Source organism: Geotrypetes seraphini, chromosome 5 (assembly GCF_902459505.1).
Source record: "Geotrypetes seraphini chromosome 5, aGeoSer1.1, whole genome shotgun sequence".
NCBI lineage: Eukaryota > Metazoa > Chordata > Amphibia > Gymnophiona > Dermophiidae > Geotrypetes > Geotrypetes seraphini.
In genome coordinates this window covers 77,737,016-77,763,722 of record NC_047088.1, presented here as the reverse complement: position 1 = coordinate 77,763,722, position 26,707 = coordinate 77,737,016, and the positions used below count along the sequence as shown (strand labels likewise).

Below are 26,707 nucleotides of genomic sequence, written 5' to 3'. Positions count from 1 at the left end.
AGACCAGGAAGCCGGTATGGAGGGAAGGTAGGAACAGCAGCCAAATCTGAAGGTGAAACCAGAAGAACAAGGGGGAAAACATGCAGGCCTTCGGGATGGGGCTGGGCCCTGGTGTAGAAGTCCCTGGAAGGAGAGAAGGAGGGGTCCAGACGTGCATGTGCCAGACTGAGTGGAGGGTGGGGTGGGGTGGGGAAGAAATAAAATATAGCAGAGAGATGGTGGTCAATGGGATGGAGTGAGAGAGGGAATGAACAGAAAGAGAGAGAAGTTGGACACAAGGGATGGTGTGGAGGGGCAATAGAGATACTGGATGGGAGGGTAATTGGGAAGAGAAACAGAGAGATGGTGGACCCTGGGGTATTGGGGAAGGAGGGAGAGAAGCTGGGTGAAAGGGTAGTTGAGAAAAGGACAGATCATAGATCTGGGGATGGTGGGGTACATTGCTGCAGCTGCGGATATGGACACAAAAAAAAAAGGAAAGATGCCAGACCTCTGGGGAGGGAAGGGAAACAGAAGGGGAGGACAAAGATGGAAGATGAATGGTTAGTACGGAGAAAGAAGAAAATAACAAATGGGCAGGAGACTCTGGCAAGCAAGTTATCAGAAAACAACCAGAGCCTAGGACCAACAAAAGGTAGAAAAAATAATTTTATTTTCTGTTTTGTGATTACAATATTTATTTTTTATACACCATAGAGCCGGTGTGGGGTTGGAGATGTTCTAACCCTATATTTCTGCTGACTAAGCCTTAGTCACTTAGGGGTCCTTTTATTAAGGTACGCTAACCGATATAGCATGCATTAAAATGCGCACCTTAATAAAAGGACCCCTAAGTATCTTAATTAAAAATTTGGCTTGCGACTTAGTTTTTAAAAAAAAATTTGGCCACTTATTTGATTGAGTTGGACACCCCTAGTCTAGAGGAAGGCTACTAAAATGGTGCATGGTCATCATAAGATGTATGGGAACAGATTTAAAGATCTCAATATGTATACTTTGGAAAAAAGGCGGGAGAGGGGAGATATATGATAGAGACATTGAAATACCTATGTGGCATATATAGGCATGAGTCAAGTCTCTTTCATTTGAAAGGAAGCTCTGAAATGAGACGGCATAGGATGAAGAGGTGATAGGCTCAGGAGTAATCTAAGGAAATACATTTTATAGAAAAGGTGGTATATGCATGGAACAGTCTACCGGAAGAGGTGGTGGAGACTGTGTCTGAATTCAAGAAAGTGTGGGATAGGCACATGGAATCTCTTAGAGAGAGGAAGAGATAATGGTTACTGTGGATGGGCAGATTGGACAGGCCATTTCGCCTTTATCTGCCATCATATTTCTATGTTTCTATGTAAAATGATGTACTTTCTTTATAGGTAACTTGTACAAAGTTATATTGCTGTTGTGTTGAGAATTTCATCTCTAACCAGATATCCATTCAGCTTATATGGTTAAGTTTAACAATGTCTTACAATTTAAATTAACCAGACAAGTTAGTGGAGAAGCAGCCTAGTATTTGGAGCAACTGGGCTGACAACCCAGGAAGCCCAGCTCAAATCCTGCTGCCACTCCTTGTGATCATGGGCAAATCACTTAAGCCTCCAAGTAGACCTGGACGTACGTAATTCACCTTGAGCTAAATCCAAATAAATAGTTTTAAATTTCCAGGTTGAATCCTAGTGTGTGGGTTTCATGTTGTTACATCATAAAGAAAGCACAATTACTTATGGTGTGATCAGGCTTGTCATAAAATCATGGCACATTGAGCTGACAAAGCTGACTGTTCTAACACACATCTCATATAATGCATATGCAGTAAAAATATTTCCACACTGTTATTACATTCGTAGCAAGTATCTAAACATATCTAAATATTTTGACAATATTTGCCTGAACACTAGTATGAAATGTTTTTTGTACCATACTTCAAACTGAGTTGATAAAATTAATAAAATGATGTAAATAAAAAATAATATTTTTCCATTACATAGAAAGTATAAATATAATCTAGTTACTCCAGTCCTGCTTTCCTTGTTTAGCAGATCTTAGCATTTGTCTAGTCTGATGCAATCTCTTTAAAGACTTACTGTGTTGAAAAGTGAAGCAGGGAGAAATGCAGCTGGGTTGTATAAAATGTAATTAATCCACATTAGTTCTGCTGTGGAACACAGATGGCTGTACAGAAGACAGAGCAGAATAATTGAATTGGCCAAATAAGCATGAACTGAACATTGGTCTTTAAGTTTTTGACCTTAAATGATGTGATTATCAAATGACTATTAACTTCCAAGGAAACATTAAGGGGTTCTTTTACTAAGGTGCGCTAACTGATTTTAACTGATTTAGCGTGTGCTAAATTGGTTAGCGCGCATTAATAAAAGGGCCCCTAAGTAATATTCTAGCTCTCTGGTACAGTAACAACTCTGGACTGAAGCTTTTTCAGGAAGTAGGAAGGCTGGTTTTTACTTCAATATATCTGAGATAAACATTCATTACCACTGTATGACTGCAGTACATTCTGAAACCAATTTAAATAAGATGCCAAAAATTTTTTTAGCTGGTGTACTCAGTATAAGGAAAGTGGGCATGCATAACTTAAGGAATTGGGGATGTGGTAATGGAAAAAGGAGATATTGACATGAAGTGGCTGTGATTAATCTAGGGGCCTTTAAGGGACCCTTTTATTAAAGAGTGTTAAGCCCTTAGGCCCAAATTCTCTAAATGGCCCTAAGAGTTAGGTGACGGTAAGTGCCCTACTGCTGCCTAAATCAATTGTTTTAATTAGTACTATTTGGCGTGGTGATTGACCGCATTGTTTAAAAAATGTTTATTTAAATAGCACTTCGTTCTTATCCTCCTAAGGCAAAATTCACAGCATACAAATCACTCCTCAGAATTATTCAAAATATTTCTTCATGGGCTTTAGCGATGTCACTTAGAGCTCAAATACTTTCGTAGCTACTAAGCTTTACACACATACTTCATTAGCCCTTTCCCCCAATTTTTAATAGTTTTAAATCTTAAAAATAGTTGCTAGTTTTCCATATGTACTTATAATAAGTATATTTTAATTGTCACTTATCTCAACTCTTGAGCTGTATATGGCCAGGGGCAGTTATCCGATATGTTTCACCGAACTTGGCTTTTTCAAGGATAACCCCTGCAAACTTAGAAATCCATCAACATGACGTCAGAGGAGGGGCGGGACTTCAGTGGAGGAAACAGCACCGAAGCAGCGCAAAGATCGCTGGCATCGTGATCATGCTGCAGGCTGTTTCTCTACGGTAAATGGTGCAGGGAGGCCAGGGGGGCGAGCGGTCCTTCGGGGTGGGCCGGGGCAGCAGGCCTTCAGGGGGGAGACAGGCCTTTAGGGGGATGCAGGCCTTCAAGGGGGACAAGCCTGCATGGGGGGAGACAGGCCTTCAAGGGGGGGACAGGCAGGCAGGCCTTCAAGGTGGGGGCAGGCCTTCAAGGGGGACAGGCAGGCAGGCCTTCAAGGGGGGACAGGCCTTCGGGGGGGTGCAGGCCTTCAAAGGGGGAACAGGCCTTTGGGGGTTCAGGCCTTCAAGGGGGGGGACAGGCCTTCAGGGGAGGAGGGTCCTGATGTAGAAGTACATGTACGGAAGGGGGGTTCAAAGAGACGTGCATATGCCGGACTTTGGGGGTGGAAGAAATAATGGGTCTGAAAATACAGGAGAGGAAGAGAGATGATGGACCATGGGATTTAGGAAGGGAAGGAACAGAAAAGGAGAGAAGTTGGACACAAGGGATGGTGTGGAGGGGGCGGATAGAGATACTGGATAGGAGGGTAGTTGGGAAAAGAAAGGGAGAGATGGTGGACCCTGGGGTGGTGGGGAAGGAGGGAGAGATGCTGGATGAAAGGGTAGTTAAGAAAAGGTGGATCTGTGGAGGGAGACAAAAAAAGGAAAGATGCCAGACCTCCTGGGGAGCAAAGGGAAACGGAAGGGGAGGACAGAGATGGCAGATGGATGGTTAGCATGCAGAAAGAAGGAGACCCTGGCAACCAGAGCCTTGGACCAACAAGATTTGAAAAATAATCAGACAACAAAAGGTAGAAAAACTAATTTTATTTTCTGTTTTGTGATTACAATATGCCAGATTTGAAATGTGTATCCTTCTAGAGCTGGTGTTAGACCACAAACATGAGCTAGGATTTAACAGAGAGAGGAAAAGTCCTTTTTGTTTCTTTATTTTATTTACACCACAGCACCAGTGTGGTTAGGAGAAGCCAAAGGCGGGGGGGGGGGGGGGTGAAAAAGCTATAAAATAAACCCACCAGGATGTTTGAAAAAAACACCCAATTGAGCAGGAAAATCTAATCAAAAAACCAATTCAATAGGCTGAATCGAATCAAAATTTTTTTCCTGAATCGGGCAGTGCTAGTTTGTGCTACTGTCTTACACTTTAGGACCTGGGATTGGGGAGAGATGGCATCCTCAGTACTTTATAATGCACTAACTATGGATTTAGCGTTCTGCTAAGATAACATACTGCTCTGTGATCTCCGTCCCCGACCCTGATGAAATAATGAAACGCGTCGGTGGGGATTGAGCCAGACCCAGTTTGTTTAGAAAAAAGCTAAGTAAAAGATATATTTGCTACTATAACATTAAGCATAAGCACTTTACAATTTATATATAAAAAGAAAATAATATATTATGAAAAAATCGCATATTATAAAGATTCCGATGAGGATAGCTACCATACGTTAAAATCGTGTGGCATTCTGAGGAATTTATGCGCTACGGCTTGTTTTAAAGCCTATCACCCTGGTGGCTAGTCTAAGTTAAAGTATTTGACATCTAGCAGGTCTCTGTTTGAAAGGAAAGATCTAAGCTTAAAAATGAAGTGGCCAGAAGTTATGGTAAAAGCAGATAGCGTAGCTGGTTTTAAGAAAGATTTGGACAAATTCCTGGAAGAAAAGTCCATAGTCTGTTATTAAGACATGGGGGAAGTGTCTGCCTGCCCAGGATCGGTAGCATGGGAATGTTGCTACTCTTTGGGTTTTGACCAAGTACTAGTGACCTGGATTGGCTACCATGAGAATGGGCTACTGGGCATGATGGACCATTGGTCTGACCCAGTTAGGCTATTCTTATGTTATGTTCTCATCTGTAGGGGCATTTGTTTTCACTTCAAAAATGGAAGAGAATTAATGTGTGTGTAATGGTGTGTGTGTGGGGGGAGGGGGGGTGTAACTAATTTCTTCAGCTAAATAATTCAATCCACCTCAACCAGACATAGGAGAACTCACGCACCATTCACACACCCTCCAAACAAAAACATCAAAAGAAAAAAACTGTTCGACAACCTCCTAGCCATTCGAGCTGCAACACTCAATCCCCAACTCTACAACCTATTGACCTCAACCACAGACTACAAAAGCTTCAAAAAAGAAATAAAAACCCTTCTATTCAAAAAACACATAAAACCGAACTAATACAATCAGAACTGTCCCAAGCATCACCTGCAACTGCTCCATATGTACTTCTGATGTCATGACAATTCAGACATAATTTATGTTATGTTATGTTATGTTTGGAATAATGGTTACATATATGAGGTTTAATAAAAGAAAATTTTTCATTGCCTGTTTCTATTCTGACCATTTATTCCATTTCATGGTTATTACAAAAATATTTTTTTACATTGGGGGGGTGTCAAAAAAATGATGGGCCCCGGGTGCCCCATACCCTAGGTATGACACTGCCCCTTCAAGTTCTGGGATACACAATGATTTTCTCCTTGCCATTCTGAATCTGGCCCCTAATCCTTTAAAACTAGCATCATTGGTTAAAATTAAAGGTGCATTGAATTCTGGGAAAGACAAAATTGGTTGGTGCATATATTAATATGCACTCGAGGAAATCAGGAAGGAAGGAAGGCGGGGTTGCTGCAGGTTAGCTGCCTAAAGTAACGTCTGTTCAGGGCAAACCTCTTCCACATGCTTAAAATGGCATCAAGACTTCATCAAAATCGGCCCTTAGCACTTTCCTGAAGAAGCCCCTTGTTAATGAATGGGTGCGAAACGGAGATCTTCCGTAGAGTTAATGAGAGGGAGAATAAAGAGTTTATGAGGAAGAAAAAAAGCTAAGTAATTTTGAATTGTACAGACTGGCAAAAGAACTGATTTAGTAAAATACTTTTTAAAAAAATAAAAAAGAACGTAAAAACGTAAGAAGAGAATGTAAATATAAAAATTATTAGTCATTGGTATAGAGAACATAAACGGGACCGATGATAGCTCACAGTATCAGTCAGTGGCTTTGAAGTATACCTCAAGCCTCTGGCCGGGAGCACTTGAGACCCCTGTTTTTCTCTAGAATACCTATGCAAGGATATATATATTTGTGAGACAGCGCATTTATACAAGTTGTTAGTGTGACACACAACATTAATTAAGTGGCATATATTAATATATCATCTAAGTAGAGAAGGAGAATATCAAACCATCTCCATTAAGCATTGGAAACTTGCAGGGGCGTTGCATAACCCAAATGATATACTGGTCCACTCAAAAAGGCCAAAAGAGGCAGTGATAGCAGTCTTAGGTATGTCAGTTGGATTCATTCCCATTTGAAAATAGCCTGATGTCAAGTCCATTGAAGAGAACCAAGTGGCTTTGCCCAAGGCATCCAAGGATTCATCTATTCATGTTAACAGATAGGTATCCTTAATGATAACTGCATTCAATTTATGATAATCACAACAAAATTTCAAGGTACTGTACCATCCTTTTTCCTGATGACCACAGCTGGAGAAGCCCAGGTACTGTTGCTCTTATGTAATATGCCCTGATTTACTAACTCAAAAATGTGTTCTTTAAAATCATTATAAAAGTGTGAAGATACCCGACAATATGGCTGCTTAATTGGTACCACTGTTCCTGTATTTATGGGATGAGTTACTAGAGTGGTGTAGCCTATAGTTTGATTATTAACTGAGAACACTCCCCAGTGTTTCAACAATTTGTGTAATTCTCCAGCCTGGTTTTCTCCAGTCCACTTTTATCACTGGGATTTCTTTGGCCAGTGCTTTCATTACATGTACTCTGCAAGATTTCATACTCTAACAAATCAGGGCTTAAAATACTCTCCAGCTTTGAAATTTCTGCCAGCTTTGCTCTAGGTGGTATGATTAAATTTTCTTCTCCCAAATTCATTACTCTTAGTAATATTTCCTGTTTTTGGTGTCAGCAAAGCATTCGCCACCATTAGTTTTTCAGGATGATGTCCATTTTCTGTAGCCGAAACCATCATGGTACAAGCTTTCAGTTGCTGAATCTTCTGACATTTTCCCAAGATAATTTTTTCAGATAGTGGTGGTATTATCTGAGGCTTTGGCTCCACTAATTTAACAAAACCCAGTTTCTCATTAGGTTCAATTTTATCAAAGGAATTTTTGTTGTGTATAGCTGCATGGATTTAGGTTATCTCAGCATGTCCTAAATCCTTAGTGAAGTACGACAAATCTTTGAAGAATCCTTCTAAATATTTGAGCACATTCATTTCCACAATACAAGGGATATATTCTTCATCCTTGGCCACTTGTTTTGTGTTTCTAATGATAAAATTACACCTTTCCAGGATTTTCTAGCCAAGACACTGCACATCTGCTGCTATACAATCAATGATTGGGAGAGTGGTTCCATTTGACACAGATACATTAATCCAGCTGGCATCCTGCATATCCTCTGTATTTTTGAAATTCTTGTAGAAATGACTGGCAACAATGGTGGACACATTAGCCCAGTATCAACTGTACATTTTGTTTCAATTTCTCCAATTAATGAAGTCAGGACTGGACTCATACCCATAGCTTTCTATTGAAGTGCAGACCAATCTTGGGAGATAATCTCAGACTCTGTCTACAATTTAGCCCTTTGTATTCCTACATCACCTTGTCATTTTTTGGATTTTCCACCATTACTAGAACTGGGTTTTTCCATGTCAGGATTTAATGTTCACTTTCTCGCTTCTGCAATACAATATGTCCAGGTTCTCCACATTTATAGCATGCTAGATTACTTAAATCTTTTGTTGGCCACTTGTCTATACATCTCCCTCCTTTGAGGAGCTGTTGTCAAATTTCCCCGAGTCAATTCTCTCCGCTGATAATAAAAAAAATTCTTCCTGCTTCTTTTCCAATCTTCTTACAATATCAGCAAGGACATCACTGTCTGGAATTGCAACTCTAGAACATGCCCTGATCATGCACTCTTATTCACATTGCAAAATCCTTATTGTAGCTGCTTCAGTCACTTTATAATCAGAAGATCTGTGTGGTCGTCTCTCCCCTTCAGCCTAATTAATTGCAGTTTGCATCAAATCTTCAAAAGATAATTTGGAATTTAATTCTACACACTGACTTATTTCTCTATGTAGAACATCGTCATCGTCCCTCAATCCTAAAATTAATTGCTCTTTAAACATTTCATCCACTCTATGCTCGTTTCTGCTTCTCACTGCTGCTAATTTTTCTTGAAGTTGATATGCAAATTCTCAAATTGTTTCACCAAGCTTCTGTCATAAAATTATTTAACTCTAAGTCCCAGAGGCACTTTGTCACCATAGTAACACATGGAGTAACAAAGTACCGTGCAGTGACGACAAGGCATGGAATATTACACTGTTTCTCTCGCTTGTCCTTTAATATGATCCTTGACAATTTTCAGATTTTCTTCGGGAGTTCTTAAAATTTTCAAGGCTGGTGGGGGGGGGGGGGGGAGGAGGAACCTCCAACTTTATTGGGTTAAAATTTAATTTGAAACTAATTTGAAACTTAATTTTCATGCTGGTAGATCACTGGTACTTTTGGCCGGAAAAAGTAGATCACGATCTGTTCGAAGTTGGACATGCCTGTTTTAAATAATTCCTACTGCCTAACTACAACAACCAAAAAAGGCAAAACCCTTTCTTTCCTATTCAAAATATTTTAACTTTATTTTTCTTTGTTCCTTTAACAGAAATACAGTGGTGCCTCACACAACGAACTTAATCCGTTCCAGGAGCAAGTTTGTTATGTGAAACGTTCGTTGTGTGAAACGCGTTTTCCCATAAGAATACATGTAAAACAAAATAATTCGTTCTGCAGCCCTGTTTTCCCATAAGAATACATGTAAAACAAAATAATTCGTTCTGCAGCCCTACATTTCCCTCCCTCCACCTCACCTTATATGCAGAGTTTGCCAGCTTTCTTTTTCACCCAGCCGCACGCTTTCAAAAAGCTGTGCACGCGCAGCTGCTGGAGTTGATCAATGTTCTCCTCTCCTGCAACTTCCGGTTTCCGGTTGCGTCAGAGGAGAAGATTGAACAACAGAGCATGCGCGCATGTGCTGCTCTTTGAAAGTGTGTGGCTGGCCGAAAAAGAAAGCCGGAAAACTCGGCATCTAAGGTAAGGTGGAGGGAGATGATGGAACACTGCATTCAGACAGGAGGGTGCTGCTGTTCCCGGCTCACATTAGGAAGCGGCGAGAGTAGTTCCGCCCCCCCCCCCCGGGCCCCTCGGGCGACTTCGTTGTGTGAAACGAAGTTCGTTATAGGGAGCAAGACAAAAAGTTCGTTATGCGCAGCGTTCGCTGTACGAGGCGTCCGTTATGCGAGGCACCACTGTAAATGAACTCTACTGATTGTACTATGCAAAACAACAGATAATTAAGGGGTTCTTTTATTAAGGTGAGCTAACCAATTTAGTGCGCACTAAATGATAAGGCATCCATTATATCCTATGGGCACCTTAGCATTTAATGCTAGCGCACCTTAATAAAAGGACCCCTAAGTAGCCCTATGCTAGACCCTCCCACAGAAATAATAAAAAATACAACAACCACAAAACTGTAAAATATATCTGTCTCTTACAACCAATAAGATTTATAAACAGTTCTAAGAAATGTTCAAGAGGCAACCCTCTATCAAAAATATCTGTTAAGTTGAAAAATAACTTTGTGTCCCTAATGTTTGTAAAAGACTCTTTCAGGCTCACAGGAACTATTTAAATATACATATGTCCTCTATAACAAAAAGTTATATTAAATCACCTTTAGTTCAAATTTTTAATTATATTTGACACATTTACGGCTCCTTTTACGAAGCCATGTTAGCAGTTTAACGTGCGTAATAGCGCACGCTAATTTGCTAGCCGCTACTGCTCCTCTTGAGCAGGTGGTAGTTTTTCATCTGGCGCGGGGGTTAGCGCGCGCTAAAAATGTGCGTGCGATAAAGCCGCTAACACGGCTTCGTAAAAGGAGCCCTTAAATTTCAGTCAGGAGAGCATTAAATAAATCTCTCAACAGAGGCACTGTATCCTCTTTCTCTGACAAAATCTGTGTCACTTTATCTCATGGAAAAGTAAAAAAAAAACATATACACAATATCAGACCGCTTTATCCTCAATTAAGAATCCTTAAAAGTGTCTGTTTAAATGGTTACAGTATTTCAGTGATTAATGAGAGCTGGTCATAATACATAGTCAATTAAATTAAAACTGTAAAGATCTCAGCTTTCTCACCATAAACCTTTCACTGAAATACAATCTAGCAGTTCAAATATTAAAGCACCACAAACACACTCTAAGAGCCAAATAAATCCGCGGGCTCTATGTTATTTAAAACTAATCAGCCTCTCAAAACTCATATATTACCACCAAAATACAACTGTGGCAGAGACAGCTTTTACCACACAGCTGCTTATCACTTAAGCTCCCTCCCAACTGACTAAACTGTCAGTTTTAGAATCTTGATACTGTAACAGCACCAGCTGATCCCTGCCACCAACAGAGCAGCCTCCATTGTAGAGAACAGAAGTTTTAAACCCTACAAACCAAAATTACACATCCACAACACCCTCACCAGAATAGTAAATACAAATAAAATTGCTATTTCTAGTTTCCTACCTTTACAGAACTTTTTTTACTTTTAAATTCTTTATTTTTTTCTCCATACGAACCCCAACATGAGCCTGCAAAATGGATCTGCACCTTGAACCGTTGCTAGGCAATGACCGATGCCAAAACTTTTTCCTTCCATCCTTCCACTGCATGAGGCTGGAAGAAAACCCCATGTGATGCCCACAAACCAGGCTGCACCTCCCAGCACCAGGTTGCACCTTCCTGGACCAGGCCCCACCATCAGACACCAGTCCCAACCCAGCCACAAACTCCCGACACCTCCTTAAACCAAACAGCACACACAGCACTGCTGGACTCCACCCAAGACCCAGCCAAAACCTCACTGCACCTCCCTGTAAGTGAGCCCCGATGCCATCCCAGACCCCTCACCTGCTCTCCGCTGTGGTCCAGAGTCCCTCCAGGGTCTTCCAGATGTTCCTTCAGGGTCCTCTGGGTCCTGCTGGCCCTTTCCCCAGTCTTCGGCCATGCTGGAAAATAGGATGTGATCAGCTTTTAAGCAAATTAAGCAAAAACAAAACAGAGAGACGAAGATCCAGTAAGAACTGTGAGGGGAAATGGAAAGTACATTTTTTCTTAAAATTTTATTGAGTAATAACTTTTTTTACGTTATGTAGGTATTTAAACATCTCTATCATATCTCCGCTCTCCCGCCTTTCCTCTAAAGTATACATATTGAGATCTTTAAGTCTGTCTCCATACGCCTTATGACGAAGACCATACACCATTTTAGTAGCCTTCCTTCTGGACCAACTTCATCCTTTTCATATCAATAGGTATGCATTCTATATTCTCATTAAATTTCTGTTGCAAAGTTTGTTTCTCTAAAAAGATAATAAAATATGCAGCACTTGCCATGAACCTTGAAAAAGCCAATATAACTGGCAAAATGGGTCCTGTCGGGCTTTGGTTGCTTGCATCATTTAAGATAAGTGATTGAGCTCTTTTGCTGTCAGTATTATTTATGAGAAATAAACTCTAAGAAAATGGGATATTCATCCAAGTATGAGACATTTTAGGAAGAGTATGAAATAAATACATTTTAAACAACAAAAAAAACGTAATAAAAAGGTCAGGGGAGGTTTTTGAGGATCAATGAATGAAATTTGGAATCTTGTCAGACTTGGTCTAAGGTTTATTTACCAGTCACCAAGCGGGTTTCTGAGATCCTTTTCCTCCCTTTATCTGCATCCTGTACATTGTATAGCAGGGTTGTTTTTTTTTTTTTTTTTGCATTGTTGGATCTTTAAGTCTGTCCTCATACACCTTATGACTAAGACCACACACCATTTTAGTAGCCTTCATCAGGACCGACTCCATCCTTTTTATATCTAAAGGCATGCATTCTATATTCTAACTAGCTGATCACCCGGCGTTGCCCGGATATAAATTCCCTTCAGGAACATTCACTTGAGGATTAACATCACACAAATTTTCAGTTTCGGCTTAACCACACCACACCACAGCGGCACTTCCTTATATACTGTTGACTGTGACATCATTCTGACTGTGTGACATCATTCCCCAAGCTTCACACCATTGGTCAGAGCAATATCTGTCTTTTTCGATGAGTCTTTACATGTCATCCCCTTCCCACCCCCACAGTATTTTTTTCCCAGATATCAATTGATATTTATACCAAGTTTGGTTGAAATCTGTCCATGCGTTTCGGAGTTATGCTGGAACATTCATACATACATCCGATTTTATATATATATAGCTGATGCCCCGGCGTTGCACGGGTATTTAATTATAGCAATAAAACTGTAAATGGATTCAAATAAAGATACTTTATAGTGATGAATGAAATTATTTTTTTACAGCTTAATAAAAAGTACAATATTCAAATTATAATGTGAAATATTTGACAAAATGAATACAATACAACTAACGCAAAACGTGATTATAAACAACATTTTTAGTTTCACCTCCAGGAGCAAGAACATATAAATTGTTGGGTGAACCCACCCTTAAGCAAGCAACATAGAGTTGTGGGCCGAGAGACCCCCCAGAACATATCACCCCAGGTAGTGAGGGATCTGCATACCAAGGTAGGTTCAAATCGGTCAAGCCGTTTTTGCGTGATCGCGGCACATACACACATACATACACACATACATACCTCCGATTTTATATATATAGATTAAAGTTTCTTTCTCTTAACATTCTTTTTCCTCTCCTCACTTTCCCCTCGATTACTACCAAGCCTATTACCAATAATAACATCAGGTATTCTTTGCACTAAACTAAGGGCTCCTTTTATCAAGCCGCGCTAGCGAGGTTAATGCGTGCGATGTTTCATCACGCACTAACCCCCGCGCTGGCCCAAAACTACCGCCTGCTCAAGAGGGGGCGTTAGCGGCTAGCGCGGCTGGCGGTTTAACGCACGCTATTACACACGTTAAACCTCTGCTGGGTCATACCAGAGGTCCATCGCGCCCAGCAGTCCGCTCAAGCGGCGGCCCATCAGGTCTATAGTAGTTCTCTATCTATACCCTTCAATCCCCTTTTCCTTCAGAAAATCATCCAATCCCTTCTTGAACTCCAATACCGTACTCGGTCCTATCACACCCTCTGGAAGTGTGTTCTAGGTGTCCACCACCCTTTGGGTGAAGAAGAACTTCCTAGAATTGGTTCTGAATCTGTCCCCTCTTAATTTTTCCGAATGCTCTCTCGTTCTTCTAGTTTTCGAAAGTTTGAAGAATTTGTGCCTCTTCACTTTCTCTATGCCCTTCATGATCTTGTCTCTATCATGTCCCCTCTAAGCCTCCGTTTCTCCAGGGAGAAGAGCCCCAGTCTCTCTAATCTTTCAGCATATGAAAGGTTTTCCATACCCTTTATCAGTCGTGTCGCTCTCCTCTGCACCCTCTCGAGTATTGCCATATCCTTCTTTAGGTAAGGCGACCAGTATTGGATGCAGTACTCCAGATGCGGGCACACCATCGCCCGATACAACGGCAGGATAACATCCTTCGTTCTGGTTGTTATACCTTTCTTGATAATACCTAGCATTCTGTTCGCCTTCTTTGAGGCCGCTGTGCACTGTGCCGATGGTTTCATTGTTTTATCAACCAGTACCCCCAAGTCCTTCTCTAGGCTACTTTCACCCATTACCAGCCCTCCCATTGTATAGCTGTATATCAGGTTTCTGTTTCCTACATGCAAGACTTTACATTTCTCTACATTAAAATTCATCTGCCATTTTTTTGCCCACTCTCCCAATTTGTTCAGGTCCCTTTGTAGATCTTCACAGTCCTTTGTAGTCCTAACCCCACTAAAACTGCAAAGGACTGTGAAGATCTGCAAAGAGACCTGAACAAACTGGGAGAGTGGGCAAAAACAGCTCCCCCTTCCTTCAATGACCAGCAGTAGCAGCTTTCCCTACCTCTTCCATTTTCCTTCCCCCCAATTAGCAGCAGCAGCTTCCACTTCCACTTCCACTTCCTTCTTCCATTTTCCCTTTCTCCCTAACAGCAGCAGCTTCCCTTGCCCCCCACTACTCAACTAGCAGCAGCTGCAGCTCCCCCTTTCCTTCTCAGATTAATAGCAGCTTTCCCATCCTTCCAACTAGCACCAACAACTTTCCCTCCCTCTTAACTGCAGCTTTCCCATTCCTCACCCACCAACTAGCAGCAGCATTCTCTCTGTTTTAACTTGCCTGCACAGCTGCCAATAGCATTAGCACAGCCACTTATTCAGCCAGCCTTGGGACCTTTGCTAGGCTGTAGCCCACCTCCGAGGAAAGAGGAAATTGCGTCATCAGAGATGGGTGGGGGTGTAGATTAGCAAAGGCCCTGAGGCTGGCTGAATGAGTGGCTGTGCTAATGCTACTGGCAGCTGTGCAGGTAAGTTAAAACAGAGAGAGAACTACTGCTAGTCTGGAGTGTAGGGGAGGCAAAATGATGACAAAAGTGAGGGCAGCAGCTGCACAGGGAAAGGAAGGAGGATGGGAGACATGTGGGCACCACATTCCCCCTACCAATGGTTCGCACATCCCTTGGAGTAGTATGCGTACTGTGTGTTGGAAACTCCTGTTCTAGACTAGAGCATCTGGTACATTATACTGTTCATGTTAAATGTAGAACTCTGCTGTTGGTTTCATTGACTTTCTGGATATAGAATAAATTGCTTGCATTACTGCTAGCCCTCCCTCCGAGAGAATAAATTAATGGTTAGCTTTTTACATTAGGAATGCCTCTTAGTGCAATTTATTTCCAAGGGAGTTTAGGATGTGTTCTTCATTTCCTCTTTAAATATCATTTGTCAAAGCTTCATAACTGTGACAAATCAATACTCCCAATGAAGACGGTAGGTCTCTTAGCAGGACTGCCAAAAACTAGCTAGCAGGGGCAACACTAGTAATGGCAGCTGCTATGGAAACTTACACTGAGCAACCACAGCAACTCAGCAGTTTGTCAGAAGCAATATAAAAGTACATTTTACATTCTGAACAGGAAATGGCAGCTGGTCTGAGCTGAAAATGAGCCAAGCAGTTTTAAACACATCTGCATGTACATTTTGCATTGGTACAGACTGTTTCATATATCAAGACATGTGAAGAGCAATTCTATAACTAGGCACCGTGGTTACATAAGAACATAACAATAGCCTTACTGGCTCAGACCAGTGGTCCATCTAGCTCAGTATCCCGGTCTCACTTTAAAAACTAATTATGGCCTGCAGAGGATCGCTGGTGCTGTAGCAGTTCTTGCAGGCTGCCATCCTCCTCTGCTGCACGTTCCCTCGGCCACGATCCATCACAAACCAAAACAAGATATCACGTCAGAGGAGGAGCGGGACTGCAGCAGAGGGTATGTGCGGTGGATGTCCACTGGCAGCATGTTAAATCGCTAGAGCACCAGCGATCCTCTGCAGGCTGTAATTAGTTTTTAAAGTGAGATCGGAAGGCCAGGGGATAACGGTGGAGAGAATGGGGAAACATGCCAACCGTTGGGGGGCCCTTGGTGTAGCTATTAGAAGTACACAGAGGGAGGGGGTCCAAAGAGAGAGACATATGTTGGACTGAGGGTGGGGGTTAGGTAAAGTGGAAGGGGAAGGGGAAGAAATAATGGGTCTGAAAACAGATGAGAAGGAGAGAGATGGTGGACAATGGGATGGAGGGAGGGAAACGAAAGGGAGAGAAGTTGGATCCAAGGGGTAGTGTAGAGAGAGGGGGGATAAAGATACTGGATAGGAGAGTAGTTGGGAAGAGAAAGGGAAGGATGGTGGGGAAGGAGGGAGATGCTGGATAAAAGGGTAGTTGAGAAAAGGAGAGATGGTGGATCTGGGATGGCGGCTGCAGCCACTCTTTCATTCTTCAGGCCGTCGGCAGTAAGAGTGAAGTAAATATGCTTCCTTCCACAGCCGGAAGGTTTCACTGGTGCTACCGGTGGCCCAAAGAGCACAAGTGTACTGCCTTATTGGATCTCATGGAGGAGAGGAACGCGGTGGGGGGGGTTGTCATTAGAGAAATGCTGAACTGCGAGGATGGAGATGAAAAAAAGGAAAGATGCCAGACCTCTGAGGAAGGGAAGGGAAATGGAAGGGGAGGACAGAGATGGAAGAAAATGTCAAATGGGCAGGAGACCCTGGCAAGTGAATTATCAGAAGATAAACAGAAACTAGAGCCTGGGACCAACATGATTTGAATAATGACCAGACAAGAAAAGGTAGGAAGAATAATTTGATTTTCTGTTTTGTGATAACAATATGCCAGATTTGAAATATGTATCCTGCCATAGCTGGTGCTAGCTAGGACCTAACAGAGAGAGGAAAATAATTTTTTATTTTGGTTACACTATAGTGCCAGCATGGGTAGGAGAGGGCAAAGGGGGTAAGGTGGGTGAAGAAGCTACAAAATAAACCCGCCTGGACGTCTGAAAAAAAAAAATCCCACCCAATTGGGCAAGAAAAGTGAATTGAATCTAATCAAACTGAAAAATTGATTTAATAGACTGAATCGAATTGAATCGAAAATTTTTTCCCTGATTTGGGCAACACAGGTACTTCAAGAATTTTATACAGGTACTTCAAGAATTTTTCTTATCTATCCTGATGGGCTCACAATCTATCTAATGTACCTGTGGCAGTGAAAGATTAAGTGACTTGCCCAGGGTCACAGGGAGCAGCACAGGGTTTGATCCCACAACCTCAGGGTGCTGCTCTAACCACTACACCATACTTCAAACTTCGGTTCACAATCTTAGTAAAAAATGTACAGACAATCTATCCATTTTCCCCAATAACAAAGGGTTATAGATGTCACATACTGAAGCCATTGAATAGCATGCTTTCAAATATGAGTGCACCTCAAAACCCCTGACTAGAGTTACCATATCTGAAGGCAAAAAAACCCCGGACACATGGCTCCTCCCATTCTACCCCAGCCCCACCCAGCTCCATCCCAAACTCCACCCTGTTCTGCCCCAAACTTTGCCCTGTTCTGCTCCGCCCCCACACATCCTCATCTCTTCTTTCACGCCAGGTCTGGAGAGCCTCGGAGCATATGCAGATTTATGTAAAAAAATAGGACATGTCTGGATTTTCCTGTACGTTTGGTAACCCTACCCCTGACCTCATCAAATTCCATCCAAGGCTGGGTAATCTCCACTAGAGAATGACATGGTGGTTGTTACCCGTGGCTAGCCGTAACCCGCCAAAACGGGGGGAGAAAAGAAGTGGTCGCCATGGGTATGGGGAGAAGGCCATTCATCGCCCCGTGGAGCGGTGAATGGCCTTGTCTCTGCAGTGAAGGGAAGGAACGTGCGCGGTCAACGATCGCTCTCCATACTGATAACTGCCGCCCGATTGCCAACGCTGCCCAAGCATCTCTCTCCCTCTATCTTGACCACCACTGCCACCTGAGCATCTCCCTCCCTGCCTTACCTTTGGGGCAGGGAATTTCCCTAAATGTGTTTCTTTCAAGCAGCCAGAGCATTGAAATCACATGTGGCTGCCCTAAATGTCATCTCTGACGCAACTGGAAGTTCCATCAGAGACAACCTTTCCTGCAGCCACACACGATTTCACCACAGCTCCGGCTGCTGGTAGGAAACATATTTAGAAATTGCCTGCCGCAAAGGTAAGGAGCAGGAAGGGAGAAAGTGAGGAAAGGTGTAGTGGAGAAAAACAGACGCTGAAGGGACCTGGGGAAGGTGGGGTGGAGGAAGTGGGGAGAAGACGCTGGGAAATGATGAAGAGAGAGTAGGGAGAAGTCACTGGGAAATGGGGAAGAGAGAGTGGGGAGAAGACGCTGAAGGGAAATGGGGAACAGAGAGTGGGGAGAAGACCCTGCAGGGAAATGGGGATGACAGAATGGGGAGAAGACGCTGAAGGGAATGGGGAAGAGAGAGTGGGGAGAAGACGTTGGAAGGGAAGAAGACAGAGATGCCAGACTATGGGGGAGTGGAGGGAAGAAGATGGGTGCCAGACCAATTGGGGGGGGGGGGGTGAAGGGAGAGGCACAGTAACAGAGCAAATGGAAGGCGCAGAGAAGACAGACATTGGATGGAAGGAATTGAATGAGAAGATGAGGAAAGCAGAAACCAGACAACAAAGGTATATAAAAAAAAATTATATTTATTTATTTTCTTTTTCTTTTTTTTGCTTTAGGATAAAGTAGTATATTAGTTGTGATGATATAAATTTATAAACAAACCCTGCCAGCTGAACATCTCTTTCTCCAGTTCAGCAGCCAGAACTTTGATTTATAAGGAAGGAATAAGCTAAATATTGCAATACTGAGGTTTGTATGGATGCTGTGGGGACAGGATGGTGAAGGAGATGGTGGGGACGGGGATGAGGCGGTGAAGGGGACGGCGGGGTGGAGACGAAGCGGTGAAGGGGATGGTGGGGACGGGGCGGTGAAGGGAACGGTGGTCCATTGATGGGGCAGTGACGGGGACATATTTTTTCCCCTTGTCATTCTCTAGTCTCCACCAGGTTAACCTCTGACAATTGCATACTAGGTAAACAATCCACAATATGGTAAATCTTGGACAAAGAATATATTGAAATCATCCAGGAAAAAGTCAATGTAATGTATGACTTCACAGGTCACTTATCAGTCAATGTATCCTCTTTTAATAAAAAGAGGATACCCTTCTCTCTGGCTACTTTCAATTTATATTCATTTGGTTTCAAAAGATAGGATTCCCCCACATTAATGTCCTGGATTCATCTCCACTCCCTTTTCACTTGCTTTATCTCACGCCTCAGTTGACACAAGGCAGAACTGAATCATAGCAAAGGCCTACAACTCCTACCTCTTGTAACTTCTTTCATTGGAGCAACACTATCCAAAGCTGTTAATAAGGAACAATTCCATTAATCTACCATCTTCTCCACCCTTGTAAATGTCTGGCTATTTAATAATGGGTCCTACACTATCATAAGTATGATGGAATCCACTTTAGGTCTACCTTCCTACATCTCATTATGCTGGAATTTGAACACCTAGCAGCTAATTATCTAAATTAGCTGTTAGGTGTTAAAATTCCAGCAATATGAGATGTAGGAAAGTTAGACCTAGACTTATGACAGTGTAGGACCCATTATTAAATAGTGCTTTCTATAAAAAATAAGGGTTACCATATTTTGAAAAAGAAAACCCCTGACACATAACCCTGCCCCGTTCCGCCTCCAGCCCTGCCCTGTCCTGTTTTGCCTCTAGCCCCACCTCACTCCAGCTCCAACAAGCATGCACGGATGTGTGTGACATTATCCGTTCATGGTCAGAGGCCCTCTAGATGCAGCCGGGACTGGTCGGATTTTGGAAAGTCCATATGAGAGTCCATGACATCTGGTAACCCTATGAAGAATAGACCACCACATTTTATTTTTCATCAGTGTTACTGTGGAACAGAGATAAGGATGTTAATTAAAACCTTAACTGGAAGAACTGTTTCACAATCATTTGCTGTGAAGACTGCCAAAGTTTTTCAGGCAAAACTACTAGATGTTTCTTCCCATATTTCTGCTGTCAGACTTGATCTTTCTCACCAGTTCTCCCTTTTTGATGTTAAATGGGAACAGATTTCTACACTGACCCCAGCTAACTTTGAAGAAATTTTTGTATACAGATCATTTGCATTTGAATTACTTGCTGCACTGGAGACAGTGGTGTAGTGAGGGTGAGAGGCGTCCGGGGCGGTGGCGTCCCGCCCCTGCCCTCTTCTCCATTTTCCCACCTCCACACGCTCCTTCCCCGCCCCTCCTGCTGCGTGCGCGCTGCTTCCCTTTCCCTGTACCTCTGTAATGTTCCTGGTGCGAGCAGCAACCGCCAAGCTGCTGTTACATTAGTGTCAGCTCTTCCTTTGACATAATTTCCTAGGCGCAGGTCCAGGAAGTGACATCAGAGGAAGAGCTGACGCTGGCATGACAGCAGGTTAGGGGTTGCTGGGGGCGGAGAGGAGGACAGGTGCCTGTACCCGCACCAAGACAACGCCTAGGGTGAAGTGCCCTCCCTGCCCCACTCCCCCTTACTATGCAACTGATTGGAGAGCATTTTTTTAAATTTTTTTTTGCATATGTTAGGAAACCCTACTAACCAATACTTACATATAATATCCTGCTTACCCAGATCAAAGGCATTTTTCATAAAGAAATTGATTCAAGGCAGGATAAATACAAGCCTTATTGCACTTTAGCACACCAGCCATTTAACTGCAAGTGGGGCAACCTTACAGGGCACAAGGGAGGTAGGGGGTGCCAAAACTGTTCTCTATGCATTGTCTTTGTTTCTTGACTGTGATGTAGTCCGTGGAGTAGGGGCATTAGGACATGTTGCAAAGAGAATAATTTCTTGCCCTTTTTAAAAAAATTTCCGATTACCCAAATATTTTTGACTAGGTTACAGGGTGTCAGTATAATGCTCAGCTTTTCTGTGGGATAACATCTGGATATTAATGGGTAGAAGATACTGAATGCATTAAGAGTTTGATAATGACATACTGACTATAAACTGGCATTTTTGGGCCCCAAAAAAAGTCCAAAAATTGGGATCTCGGCTTATAATTGAGTCAGAGGAAATTTGTTTGCTTCCCCCATCCGCCTGCAGTGACTAGAACTTTATTCTTGCTTCTTGCCCCCTCCCACGCTCTGAACGGCTTTTCTTATTGCTCCCTCAAGGTTTCTGCTGCTGCTACTGCTAACGGAGAAGTGAGAGCAAGCTGGATCGGTGTGGGGCCTTGTGCATCTGTTCATGCTGAAAACCTCCCAGTTCCCACCCACTCAAAGTCTCTGAGAAAGCAGAACAGGTGCAAATGTTCAAAGGCCCAACGGGCCCAGCTTCCTTTCATTTTTGTGTCAGTGGCGACAGCAACAGCAGCCAGAAGGGAGCAGTAGTAAATTATGGTCACTGTAGATGGGAAGGGGCGGGAAGCGAGAGAGAAGTGCCAATCATGAGGGGAGGGGGAGTAGAGGGAGTGAAATAGTGGTTACTGTGGGCAAAAGTGGAGGGGGAGAGAGGGCAAAAATGCTGCACAACAAGGGGGAAGGTGAAAGGGAGAAATGCAGAACACCACAAGGGAGGAAGGAATATGCTTTAATATAATGCCCCAGTTTATACTGGAGTTAACAATTTCTGGGGTTACCAGATTTTTCCGAAGGAAAATCCAGACCCATGGCTGTGCCCCCAGGCACGCCCAATTCCACTCGCATCACGCACCATCCCACCCCTAGCCCTGCCCCAGCCCCACCCCCTTAACCTGTTCGTGCGTCAGGACGGCATCTGTGCGTGTGATGCAATGATGTTGCGCATTTGTTCATGATGTCACCGCGTTGCATCCATGCGTTTGCGGATGCTGTCCTGACATCGGAAGCTTTTCAAAACCTGGACAAAGTGCTGGTAACCCTAACAGTTCCTCCTCCCCCAAATGTTAGTCAGACAGCATCTCCTATCTGCTGCTTGATGTCATTTACTGGTCGCAGGACCAGGAAGTGATGTCAGAGGGAAAATTGAGGCTGACGCATGCACAAGCTAAGAGATGCTGCTCACAGCCACCAAAGATTTTGAAGAAGTATTGTGGGGGGGGGGGGGGGGGGTGGCGCCGGGAATAGGTACATAGGGTGTTGCACACATGGCAGAGAAGAGTGCCGGAGGGCACTCGGCGCAGTGATGCCGGGTGCCACCACCCTGGGCACCTCCTTCCCTTGCTACGCCAGTGTCTGCACTTCTTTTAGAATAAATCCAGAAATCTTGTTGGAGTTACTGTACAGTTCTACAAATACAATATCAGATAAATATTCTTCTCAGTGTTTTATGTCACAAACACTAACTTTTACTAATTCCCATAAACCTAAAGGTTAAGAGAAATTCTTGGTATATATTTTACTTTGAATTTTCAGACTTCTGAGGAACTCCCAAGAATTCTCCAAACTTTGTACCCAGGTAAGTATTTGGATGTATACCTATATGGCCTGGGCCCAATACTGAGCCTGCAGGAGGCAACCTGGTTACTTCCCAAAGTTCATGATGATACTAGATATTCAATGCTTTTGGGGCGGCTCTATCTAGTCGCTAGCCTTAGTTGGCCAGCTGCTGAATATTGGTCACCACCCAATCCTGCAAACTGGATATTCAGTGGGAGATATCTGGATATCTCCCGCTGATTATTGACAGAGAGCCAGCTAAGTGGTACTTAGTCAGCTGGGAGCCGTTTATGGATTGCTAAGTACCACAGAATATCAGGGAAATATGAGTGTATTTTTCTTTTTCTGTAGGAAGTCAGAGATCATGCTGTTTACAAAACTGTATGTCACTTGTGACCTACCTTTACCCAGCAGTATAAGCTTGATCAGCCTCCAGGAAGTGTGGTTTGGGAGAGATGAAGCAGTTCAGAGGTAGTAGTAGCAGAAGCTCATGAAAATTCAATTAAACCTGGAACTCTGAAAAATCTATTCAATGAAGGTCATGGTGCTCAGAACTGAAGCTCTTTTGCTTTTCCACTATGTAACAAGTGTCTTCCAGCAGTACAGTCATGGCATAGTAAGGGGGGGGGGGGACTGTCCCGGGCACCGTATTGATGGGGACACTGGCACCTCTCTTCCTGTTTGCCCCCCTGTCCTTCCCTGCCCTTCTCCCGCCACATGCGTGCTTTCCCTTCCCGTCCTCCATGCCTCTTTCACCGACATGAGCAGCAGCTCTAACCTGCTACTTGCGCTGGCCTTGGCTCTCTCTCTGAAATCACTTCCTGGTCGTGAACCTCAGGTTGGAGATGTTGTTTACATCAGTGAATTTAAAGAGGTTTAGGGGAAGGAAAGGGGTGTGTACGCGCAGCGGAGAATGATTGGGGGAGGGGTGGCGAAGAGGGCAGGGGCACCACTGTCTCAGGCACTTCCTACCCTCGCTACACCACTGAGTACAGTCATCACCAGAGCAGCTTTCTGCTTCATGTAGAACTCCCAAATAGATCTTTTGAAATATACAGTTTTCTTCAAGGAGTATCTAAGAATGGGTTTGGGGGGAGGAAAGGGTATGCCAACCTTGCTCTAATACTTCAAAACTATGTTGGCAACTAAATCAGAAGTACCAAGAAAGTCAACAATAAACATCATGCAGGGTACCTCATGCCTGAGTTCTCCCTCCTCCTAGTATAGAGGATGTAGGGCTCGAACAAATAGGAGAGCTCACTATTCTAAAACTGGGCTCTACTTCTGTACTATAAGAATATGAAGAAGTTAATGAAGGAGTTCAGACTAGTCTTATGAATAGGAAGAACAATCTGTGAGTTGATCTATACAAAGGACATGATGGAACTTAAGAGCCGCCTACTGAAGCCACACTTATTATGCCCAGAAGACTGCCAAATGAGCACAAAGATATTGTAAGGATAACCATATGATGTGGCCTTCCTGTGTGGACATTCATAGATGCAAGGAGATTGGTAAGCATTGGCATCACCTGCAAGGTTGTAGAGCTAAAAAGAAAATGTTTTACCTGTTTTGGGAATGCCCTTTGGCAGAGCATTTACTAAAGGATATTAGAAACAAATTCAGAAACAGAAATCCTTATAGTCAATATTCTATGGGCTGTTTCCAGACATAGAAAGAGACTGCATTGAAGACACTTGAAAGCTCCTTTAGAGCATGAAGGGTACCTTTTTTCTGTAGGACCCATCTTCTGCTCCAGGTAAAGATGTTGTCCAAGAAAGCCTGCTGCAAACTATTCCATACCTTGCTTCTTGACTGTACCATTACATTACTGACTTCTATTCCGCCTGTACCTTACAGTTCTAAGCGGATTACATCAGAAGATGACTGGACATTTCCAGGAAAAAGTTACAAATGAGGAGCTGGTTACATTGTACAATTAAGGAGTTGGTTCATAATAAAGTTTTGAGAAGAGGGTACCAGATAGGTAGAGAGAATAGGAAAAGTGTCAGATGATGCTGGAAGAATATGAGGAAGTTAAAGAGTAGAAACTTTCACATTGTTGAGTCTTTGGGAGTAATACAGGTAGAGGGTGGTAGGGAGGAGATTGCAAGAGGGGAGGAGAAGGGGTTAAGCTAGCTGGATAAATTTTTTGAATAGCAGGGTTTTGATTTCTTTTCGGAACGTTTTGTAGTCAGTTGTTGCTATGAGCAGGTTGGAGATGTAGGGGTCCAATTTTGCTGCCTGTGTTTCTAGTAGGTGGTCGTACATCTTTTTGCGCTGAGTTCCCTTGAAAGGGGGGAAGGTGAATGGAGATTGGGTTCTCCTTTGCCTGGATGAGAGGTTCCGATTTAGGCGGTTATTTAGGTGGGTGGGTGCAGTTCCGTTTACTGCTTTGTATAGTAAGCAGTATAGTTTGAATTGAATGCGGGCTTGTATGGGTAGCCAGTGTGAATCTAGGAAGGCATTGGTGATGTGATCAAATTTTCCAAGTGAGTAGATTAGTCTGAGGTTTTGTACAGTCTGTAGTTGTTTTATTAAATATGTGGGGCATGGTAGAAAGAGGATATTGCAGTAGTCCACTAGACTCAGGACTAGGGCTTGGACTATGAGTCTGTATTTATCTTTGTTGAAAAACTTTCTTATTTTTCGTAGGTTGCGCATGGTAAAGAATGCTTTTTGTGTTGTTTTATTGATTTGGACCTGCAAGGTGCAGCATCTGTCTAGTGTAACTCCGAGGAGTTTAAGAGTGGGCTGTATGGGGTATTTGGTGGCTTTTATTTCTAACTCGGTTATAGATGGGGTTTTTTCCTTTTCAAGCAATAGAAATTTTGTTTTGTCCGGGTTGAGCTTCAGTTTGTGGTCTAGCATCCAATTTTCCACTGCTTCTAGTGTTTTTTTCAGGTTGTCTATTGGAGTGGAGTCTTGTGAGTCGAAGGGGAGGAGTATGGTTATGTCATCTGTGTAGCTGAATGAAGTTACTTCTAGGTTGTCTAGAATGGTACCAAGGGAGGAGATGAATAGGTTGAAGAGCATGGGCGACAGAGGTGACCCTTGAGGTACTCCACAGGGGTTAGACCAGGAATCCGATATAAGATCTTTTGTTTTTACTCTGTATGTTCTTGTTTTGAGGAATCCTTGGAACCAATTGTATACCCCTCCTGAGATCCCAATGGCTTCTAGGATCTGAAGAAGTATGGTGTGATCTACCAGGTCAAATGCGGCAGAGAGGTCGAGGTCGATAATCAGCATCCTTCTTCCTTTGCTAAGATGCTGTCGGGCTATATCTAGTAGAGAAACTAGTAGTGTCTCTGTACTGTGGTTGGATCTGAACCCTGATTGTGTGGGGTGAAGTATGTTGTGGTCTTCAAGGTAATTTGTGAGGTATTGTGCTACCAAACCTTCTATTATTTTAGCATATAATGGTATTGATGCGATGGGTCTGTAGTTGGAAGGGTTGTCTGTTGGGCCTTTGTGGTCTTTCAGTATTGGGGTGATTATGATTTCTCCTTGGTCTTGTGGGTATTGGCCTTCCGTGAGAGTAGTTTGAATCCATTGCATGAGGCTGATTCTGAATTTGGGGGAGGCATTTGTAAGCAGGTACGAGTGGCAGTTGTTCAGGTCGCATGACGCTTGGCTATATTTTTTGTAGAGTCGGTTCATGTCCGACCATTGTACCACTGGGAAGTTGATCCAGTACCTGTCAGCTGCAGTGGCATCTCCTGTTGTAGGGTTTATTATTATCTCGTCGAGGTGGGTTGGTGAGTTATTGAAGGAGGTTCTGATTATGGTAATCTTGTTTTTGAAGTAGTCTGCTAGTTGGGTAGCTGTTGGTGAGGAGGTTCCTTGTGTGGCTAGGAATGGCTTGGTGTCTGTGAGGTTCTTTACTAGTTGGAAGAGTTTTTTTGTGTCTAGGGTTTCTGTGCCGATTAGTTTGGAGTAATAAGCTTTTCGTTTTTCTTTAAGTTTGGTCTTGTATTGTTTTATTGAGGTTCTCCATGCTATTTTAGTGTGTTCTTGGTTCTTTTTTTTCCAGACTCTTTCGAGGTGTCTGCAATGTCTTTTTAATTGAAGGAGTTCTGTGTCGAACCATTTGTCAGAAGGTCTGCAGATTTTGTGTTTTATCTTTACTGGGGCTAGCTCGTTGAGGATTGTTTCGCTCAGGGTGCCCCACTGGTGTATGAATTCATTGGGGTCTAAGTAGGTAATTAATTGTGTGGTCAGCTTTGGCCCAGAATGTGGAGGGTTCAATTTTTTGTCTGGTTTTGAAGGAGATTGTGTGGGGTTCGTGTTTGTTTGTGTTTTGTGCCCAGTTGATTATGAAAGTAAATTTGTAGTGGTCTGACCAGAGGGAGGGGTGCCAGGCCCCATTAGTATTATGAATGTCTGGTGAGTGGGGATGTTGGGACATATA

The 26,707-nt window shown here is 43.0% G+C and overlaps 1 protein-coding gene across 3 annotated transcripts in view; it reads right to left on the bottom strand.

The window, feature by feature from the left end:
• LOC117360978 (BTB/POZ domain-containing protein KCTD12-like) overlaps positions 1-26,707 on the bottom strand; it is a 136,924-nt gene that overhangs the window by 69,935 nt on the left and 40,282 nt on the right. The window contains exons 1-2 of one of the 3 annotated variants that reach the window (XM_033945694.1): positions 19,601-19,615; positions 11,296-11,393 (exon numbers count right to left, since the gene is read on the bottom strand). The gene's annotated coding sequence lies outside the window, so the exon portion shown is untranslated. Of the gene's footprint in view, positions 1-11,295; positions 11,482-19,600; positions 19,616-26,707 lie in introns of those variants that run through there. The other 2 variants (XM_033945692.1, XM_033945693.1) reach the window with 2 other exon arrangements.